The sequence below is a fragment of the Orcinus orca genome, chromosome 11 (assembly GCF_937001465.1).
Source record: "Orcinus orca chromosome 11, mOrcOrc1.1, whole genome shotgun sequence".
NCBI classification, from domain to species: domain Eukaryota; kingdom Metazoa; phylum Chordata; class Mammalia; order Artiodactyla; family Delphinidae; genus Orcinus; species Orcinus orca.
Genome location: NC_064569.1, coordinates 39,125,266 through 39,132,596, shown reverse-complemented (window position 1 = coordinate 39,132,596; position 7,331 = coordinate 39,125,266). Strand labels below are relative to the sequence as shown.

The window sequence follows — 7,331 nt, the reverse complement described above, 5'->3', positions numbered from 1 at the left end:
GTGAAGACTATTCTCTTGGTTCTCAAAGACTTGCAAATACTGTGTGTTCTTCGGGAGGCGTGCGGAAGCCCCCAACCTTTGAGGGCAGAAATGGGAAGTAATCTGGGTTCAAAACAATCCAGCACTCACTCCTTGAGGGTGTTGAGGATGACCAGTGCCCACCCCTCGGGTGCTGTGGGGCCTGAAATCCCCTTATCACCTGGGATGGGAGGGGCCACGCAGGTACCCCACTGGGCAGCAGGGGGCTTGGCTGGTGGGCTACAGACCATTATCAGATACATGATTTGCAAACATCTTGTGCCATTTTAGATGGTGGATTATCCTTTTCTTTTCTCCAAGAGATCCTAAACCTCTGTAGGGCACTTCGTTGCACTTAGAGGGAGAGGAGGAACGAAATCAGGCTGGCAGGTGCCCAAGGCCAGTGCAGCCCCTAGGGCTGGGGAGGGAGGCAGGAGGAAGGGCTGAGAGTTGGCATTAGAGCAGATGGCCACTAGAGGGCGCCAGAGCACCAGTGGAGTCCACCTGCGGCTCTCAGGCTGGATCTCCAGGCTGGGAGGTGAGAGGAACAGGTGGGGAAGGCTTTCTGCTTTCCATAGCTTGAAGGTATTCGCAGCGCAGCGCTTAGAATGAAGGCATAGGATGCCACAATCCACAGGAAGGGGGCCAGTGTCAGGAAACCTGAGATGCTCGCTCCAGCTCCCCACATGACCCCCACATCCCCATAGAATAGCCCTACAACTGGAGCAAACTCACAGAAGTAGTGGTCCATCTCCCTGCTGCCAGGGCAGAGAGGCAGAGGGGCTGCCAGGGCCAGAGTGAAGGCAGAGAAGGAGAAGCCACTGAACTAGGCTCCAGGCAGCCATACAACCAGCTGCTCATCAGGGCAGGGTAGCAAAGGACGTGGCAGACGGCCAAGTAGCATCATGGGACGTGGCAGCAGTAGCAGGCACTCAACTGTAGTCAGTGAGACAAAAGAGTAGAACTGGACCAGACGGTGACCAGCGAGATGGTTTCCCGCCCATCCAGGAAGCTCTGCAACAGCTGAGGCACGATGTTTGAGGTATAGCCAATCTCCAGCAGGGAGAAGCGGCAGAGGAAAAAGTACATGGGTGTGTGAAGAGTCCGACTGGAGGCCACAGCCAGCACGATGAGGTTGCTTCCCCCGACTGTCACCACATAGACGGCCAGGGAGAAAGCCCAGGTGTTGCAGCTCCTCAAAGCCCTCTAGGATTAGCCAGGTGGTCTGGTTCTTGCTGTCACTACTGGGCTGCTTTCTCATCTAGATTTGTCCTCAAGAGAACAGAGGAAGGTAATATTAACCAAGACTGTATTATGACCACACGCCATGTTTGGCTTATTAATTTATTCATCAAGCAAGCACTGGGTACAGGCTTTATTGTCTCCTGTTTATAGAAGAGAAACTGAGACACAGTGAGTTTAAGTCGATTATTCAAGGTCATTATGGTGGAGTCATGATTTGAACTCAAGTTTGCTTGACTCCAAAGCTGCTAACTACTATCCTACAGTGCTTTTTGAAATGCTTTCTGAGTGATAGAAATGTCCATATCAGAGAGCAGTATGGGGCTCTTCCAACCAGCTATTTACCTGACAATCTTCGTGAACATCAACAGGAGAACCATCCCTGGTAAACTCTTCTGGAAGGGTAGGAAGAGGGCCCAGGACTTCTTGGGAGGTGGTCCTGCTCTAGGTCATGCACATTCCCAAAGCAGTCACTCATCTCAGACTATTTTCCCTTTCCAAGAAAATAAGACTTGGAAATCCTGACAAAAAATGTATATCATCTACTCCGTGAGAGATGCCATATAGAAAGATCTGAATTAACCTAGATCCCACTCTCCTGGGAAGCCATTCTTTTTCCTTGGACAAGTGCCCTGGTGACTGTTGGTAAAGCCATTTTCAAACTTTGCCCAGTCTCTCATCAGCTTGCCGGAAGCTGGGGATACTTTCTTTTTCTTGATTCTCCTGCCTCATGTTCCCTATACAGGCCAAAATGTTCAGCTTATCTCACCTAACTGTAGATTCTTTAGAAATTTCTACCGTGGTTTGTTTTCTCTCAGTTATTGCAGGAAGATAATACCAACACACAGGAAGATCTTGGTAAGTACTTGTGGAATATATGAAAAAATAAATAAATGAGTTAGTTATAATAAATTTCCAATAGCAAATTGCCATGGAAACTTTCAGCATCTGAAATTAATGCTTGGGCTAGAGAAAGAGACATTTAAATGATTACCAAGAGAGAAGGAATCTTTGGTCCCTCCCCTAACTGAGGGAATATTGGAATATTGCTACTCAGAGCTTGAGATGGAACCATGATTAAGATTGTAGGTGGAAGTCAACGAGATGTGTGTGTGTGTGTGTGTGTGTGTGTGTGTGTGTGTGTGTTAAGCTGAAGAAACCAGAAAGCCCAACACAACATAGAGTTTTCTCATTTATTTTTATTTATTTTTTTTTTTTGCGGTACGCGGGCCTCTCACTGTTGTGGCCTCTCCCATTGCGGAGCGCAGGCTCAGTGGCCATGGCTCACCGGCCCAGCCGCTTCCCGGCATGTGGGATCTTCCCGGACCGGGGCAGGAACCCGCGTCCCCTGCATCGGCAGGCGGACTCTCAATCACTGTGCCACCAGGGAAGCCCCCAGTTTTCTCATTTTTAAAGTTAAGAAAGATGACTTTCCACATTGGCAGATGGCAGCAAGAACACAGGGTTTTTGCGTTCTTTTCCTGGTCCTACCTGTTCTTCTGGACTTGAGCTTACACCATGCAGACACACATTGGTCACATGGGCGGTACAGACATAGAGCAAATAGAATACTTTCATATGTTTTTGAACATATTTTGTCTTCTATGTAGTAGTGACTTCTTAAAGAACTAGGGAGAGACTTGAAATGAGAGTGGAATAGGACTCCAGATTTAGCAGAGAGATGGAGCAAGGGAAGAAGCTAGTAAAACTAACCAAACCAACAAACCAGTCAACTGACCCAAAATGTTTCAAATCTGGACCCTGAATCGATGCTTATGATCCAAAAGTTACTATCGTTCTTGCTAACCAGTGAATTTGACCTTGGTCCCTGTTAAAATTATTAAATAGGTGTTTTACAGAACATTTGGAATTCTCATAAGGAGATATCATTAGGAACCATATAATGCGAATTACAGTGTGAAACTTCACATAATGTCTTTTACTGATAGTATTAATAATTTAGTAGATCAAAAAATAATTTAGTAGATCAGGAGAAAGGGGTGGGAAAAGGGCATATTGATTTCAGTAAAGCTTAACAGAAAACATGATGCCTGTGAGCTTAAAGAGAATACTCTTAGTTTGTTTACTATATAGCAAAAGTATTCATTAATAACCCTCTGAAAGTCTGAGAAAGATGTCTAGTGAAAAGGAGAAAGTTTTGTAGATCTTGTTTCATTCACCTATCCAGACACAGCAAATATGCATGGCTCATGAAACTTCAGGTGATACGAATCAAAGAGGGGTAACCAATATTATAGGTGATAGAATTATAATTCAAAATAATCGTGTCTTTTGGAATGCTAAAGACAAGATGAAATTTAACAAGGGCACATATAAACTCTGCAGATAAGCTTTAACAATCAGTTGAAAAATTACAGGAAAGATAAGACCTGACTTGGTAGCCACTTCTGTGAGAATGATTTGAGATTTTTTTTTTGACCATCATGAATTAGGACTTAGTAGGTATAAAGTAGGAGGAACATATGAAGAGTGTGGAGAGGTTTCACCTGGAAAAGACTAAACTAATGGAAGACGATGAGAGCTGTTTTCAATATTGGAGGGATTCTTATGAAGAAGAGGGATTATAATTATCCCATAGACGCTCAGAGGGCAGAACAAGGACCATGGGGGTGGTGGTGGTAGAAACCCCATACCCACCTACCTGTGCCGGTTTCACAGAGGGGATTCTTATGGGGCTAACAATTGTTATTTACAGCATGATTTTTGGGGTACGAAAATAAGGTAAGGCTCACTTTAAGAGAGGGTAAGAGTGGGGACAATGAAGTTTCTTCCTAGAGCCTCTAGAAGTTTGTTGGCAAATATGGGCCCCATTCATTGGAAGTACTTGGAACAAACACAAGACATTAAAAAAAACTATGGCATGCTTCCGAATTTGTTTAGGTTGTGTCAGAGGTGGTCCTCTCTGGAGGCAGAGGGTAGTCTGGGCCCAGATAAACTCTAGATACTCAGGTTCAGTAGAGAGGGGACATGACCTGCTTTGGGCTTGGAGTCAATGCCTTCTCCCCTGGTTGTCTTACCCCTGGACTAAATTCTTCTTCCAGCTTACAGATCTGTGGACTTTCTGCTTCTCTCCTGTGAAGGCTCCATGGTATTGGCTTCTCCCCACTCCAAGGTACTCATGGAAGCTGTTGACCCTATTCTATATATGCTGCTATGGACACTACTGCCTTTTCTAGAGCGAGACAGCCCCCTTCCCTTCTGGGGGTTGAAGAAAAGCCTCCCTAAGGAGGAGATGTATCTTGGAGTCAACGAGATCAGCTGCATCTATGTTTTTGTTCCAGGGAAATGTTTTGGTTCATTCATCAGGGACCACATCCATATGTTTCACTCAAATCTAATGACCTCTTCCTTATGAGATAGGGAAAAACTGGAAAGACATAAGAATATCCACGATTAAAACCAATATTTAATACTTTATAATTCATAAAGCAAATATTAACTTATTTAATAAATATCTGATACTCAGAATGAACCCCAATGTGAAATGCATATATGCTATCATTTGTTCTTGCATCATTGGGACGGATTATCTAGAGTATGACCTCTAAGGGCTAGATTAGCAGTCTTCCTACTCTGGCATGGGTCAAGACCTGGGCCCTGCTTTAATCTCTAAACAGGGAGGAGGCAGGAGAAAACAGCCATATAATTCTTTTTAAAAAAATATATCTTTATTGGAGTATAAATGCTTTACAGTGTTGTGTTAGTTTCTGCTGTACAACAAAGTGAATCAGCTATACGTATAGATATATCCCTATCTCCCCTCCCTCTTGAGCCTCCCTCCCACCCTCCCTATCCCACCACTCTAGGTGGTCACAAAGCATCGAGCTGACAGCGATATAATTCTGTAGATAATTTTTTCTGTTTAGTTTGATAGTTTTTAACATCACAGATTTACATAAACCAGGTCAGTCCTCTTAAAGAGAGTCCAGGCAGATAGTAAAATGCAGTTAAATGACAGATACAAAGAAGAAGCCTTGCTGCAGGAATACAGCACTGAGTTCCTTCCATATGAAAGCAGAGAGGGGACCTAGGCCAGAAGGAAGACAGCACAGAGCCACAGCAGAGGTTGGATTTTTCCTAGTAACAGACTAGAATGGCTCCTCCTGGAGGAGACTGGACAAGTGTCTTACTTTGACAGCTGAAAGGCAGAGTGGAAAGACTTGGATGAGGAAAAGGTGACCTGCAAGGAAGTAACTATAATATTGTTTTTGAGAGAGTAGCTGAGAGTAAATAGGGCTGCCTCAGTCTTGGGTTGCTGTAAAGAGCCTGAGAGAGATGCCAGTTGAGAAACAGAATAAGAGACTTTTCCAGGTAGAAAGGAAGTCCAGTGTGTGTTAATGTAGAATTTATGATAATAGCAATAAAAATATCCAACTTGTGTTTAAAAGTTTAATTTCAGCTTTTTTTCCCCTGAAGTGTTATCTGTGAGTTGAAAGTGGAAATGAAGGGTCTATATGCTGTTTCCTAGGTATTAGATTAGTTTTTGTATAAAACCGTGCCATACATTAATTAATTCAAGAAATATTGTACTTACCAAGTATTTATGACCTGTCAGACACTGTTCTAGACTCTAGCCATAAGGCAATGAACAAAACAAAATTTGGTTAGCGGAGTTATCTGAACTACTTTCGGTTACCCGCGTCTTGATGATGGATACATGTTACCCTCATCAGAAACCTCTTTCATCCAGAGCTGGCTTTCCTGAATGCAGAAATCCTGCCTGGGAAAAAATTCATCTTCATAGGACTAGCTTCCTGTGTCCCTCATATCAACTAACTGATACAAGCATCAAGAATGAATGGAGAGAATATAAAGAGGAGGACGTGTTAAGACCAGAAAACAAAATAACGCTACTAAAAGAGATCATTTAGTGAATATCTCTTATGTGTGAGGCACTCTGATAAGAGTTTTACAAAATTATCTCATTGAAGCCTCACAAGAATTGAGGAACGTAGTTATTATCATTATCTACAGTTTACATATATCAGGTGAGTATAGCATAGAGAGATTGAGTACGTTGTCCAGGATCATACAGTCAGTAACTGGTGAAGCCCAAATTCAAAGCTGACATTCCACAGTATTGCCTTTGGATAATAGAGAAGGGTAAATAGAAGATGTTAAGGAAAAGAAGAAAACTGTGATGGGTTGGCCTGGAAATATGATTAAGTTGGTCCATAAAAACTATCTTCAGACGCTTGCTACCTCCGAAGTATTGTGGAACAGACACACAGATCTACAGACATACATGAAATGTACCCTAACTTGCCTCCTATTGATTGTCAAAATTTCATCCTGGAAAAAATAAATAAAGTGGATGTTATCAAACAATGGCCTCAGTCATTAACAAACAAAGGCTCAATAAAACACTCTTAACAATACCTCACTATGACAGTAAAACTTCCTGGTGAGCTCTTCAGGATAAACTTGTTGCAACTACATGAACTAATTTTCTCAATAAGACTGTTAGGTTTTTTTTTTTTTTTTTTTTTTTTTTTAAGACTGTTAGTTTGATCCAGTAAGATGTTGGAGGATATTTAATAAAAATAAAGTTTGGCTTTTGGAATTACTGATCATCCTATGTCATCCTTCATGAAGGTAGTTAGATAGCCAGGCCAACTGTCTTTCAAGACTAATTTTGGATCATGGCAATAAAAACATGTGAACAGCACATATACATTAAAATAACTCCATCACCAAAAATTTTTTTCCTTCCAGTTTTTTTATATGCATTCTTTATATAGTTGTAATTATCATCATACATAAAATTTTAATTCTAATATTTCACCTAGCATTTTTTTTTTTTTTTTTTTTTTGCGGTACGCGGGCCTCTCACTGTTGGGGCCTCTCCCGTTGCGGAGCAACAGGCTCCAGACGCGCAGGCTCAGCGGCCATGGCTCACGGGCACAGCCGCTCTGCGGCATGTGGGATCTTCCCGGACCGGGGCACGAACCCGTGTCCCCTGCATTGGCAGGCGGACTCTCAACCACTGCGCCACCAGGGAAGCCCTCACCTAGCATTTTATCGTAAGCATTTTATATTATTTTTAAAAA

General features: G+C 42.7%; 1 pseudogene; it reads right to left on the bottom strand.

Moving 5' to 3' along the window:
* Window positions 1-490: 490 nt before the first annotated feature.
* On the bottom strand, window positions 491-1,992 carry LOC101273639 (olfactory receptor 11A1-like; annotated as a pseudogene).
* Window positions 1,993-7,331: the final 5,339 nt, after the last annotated feature.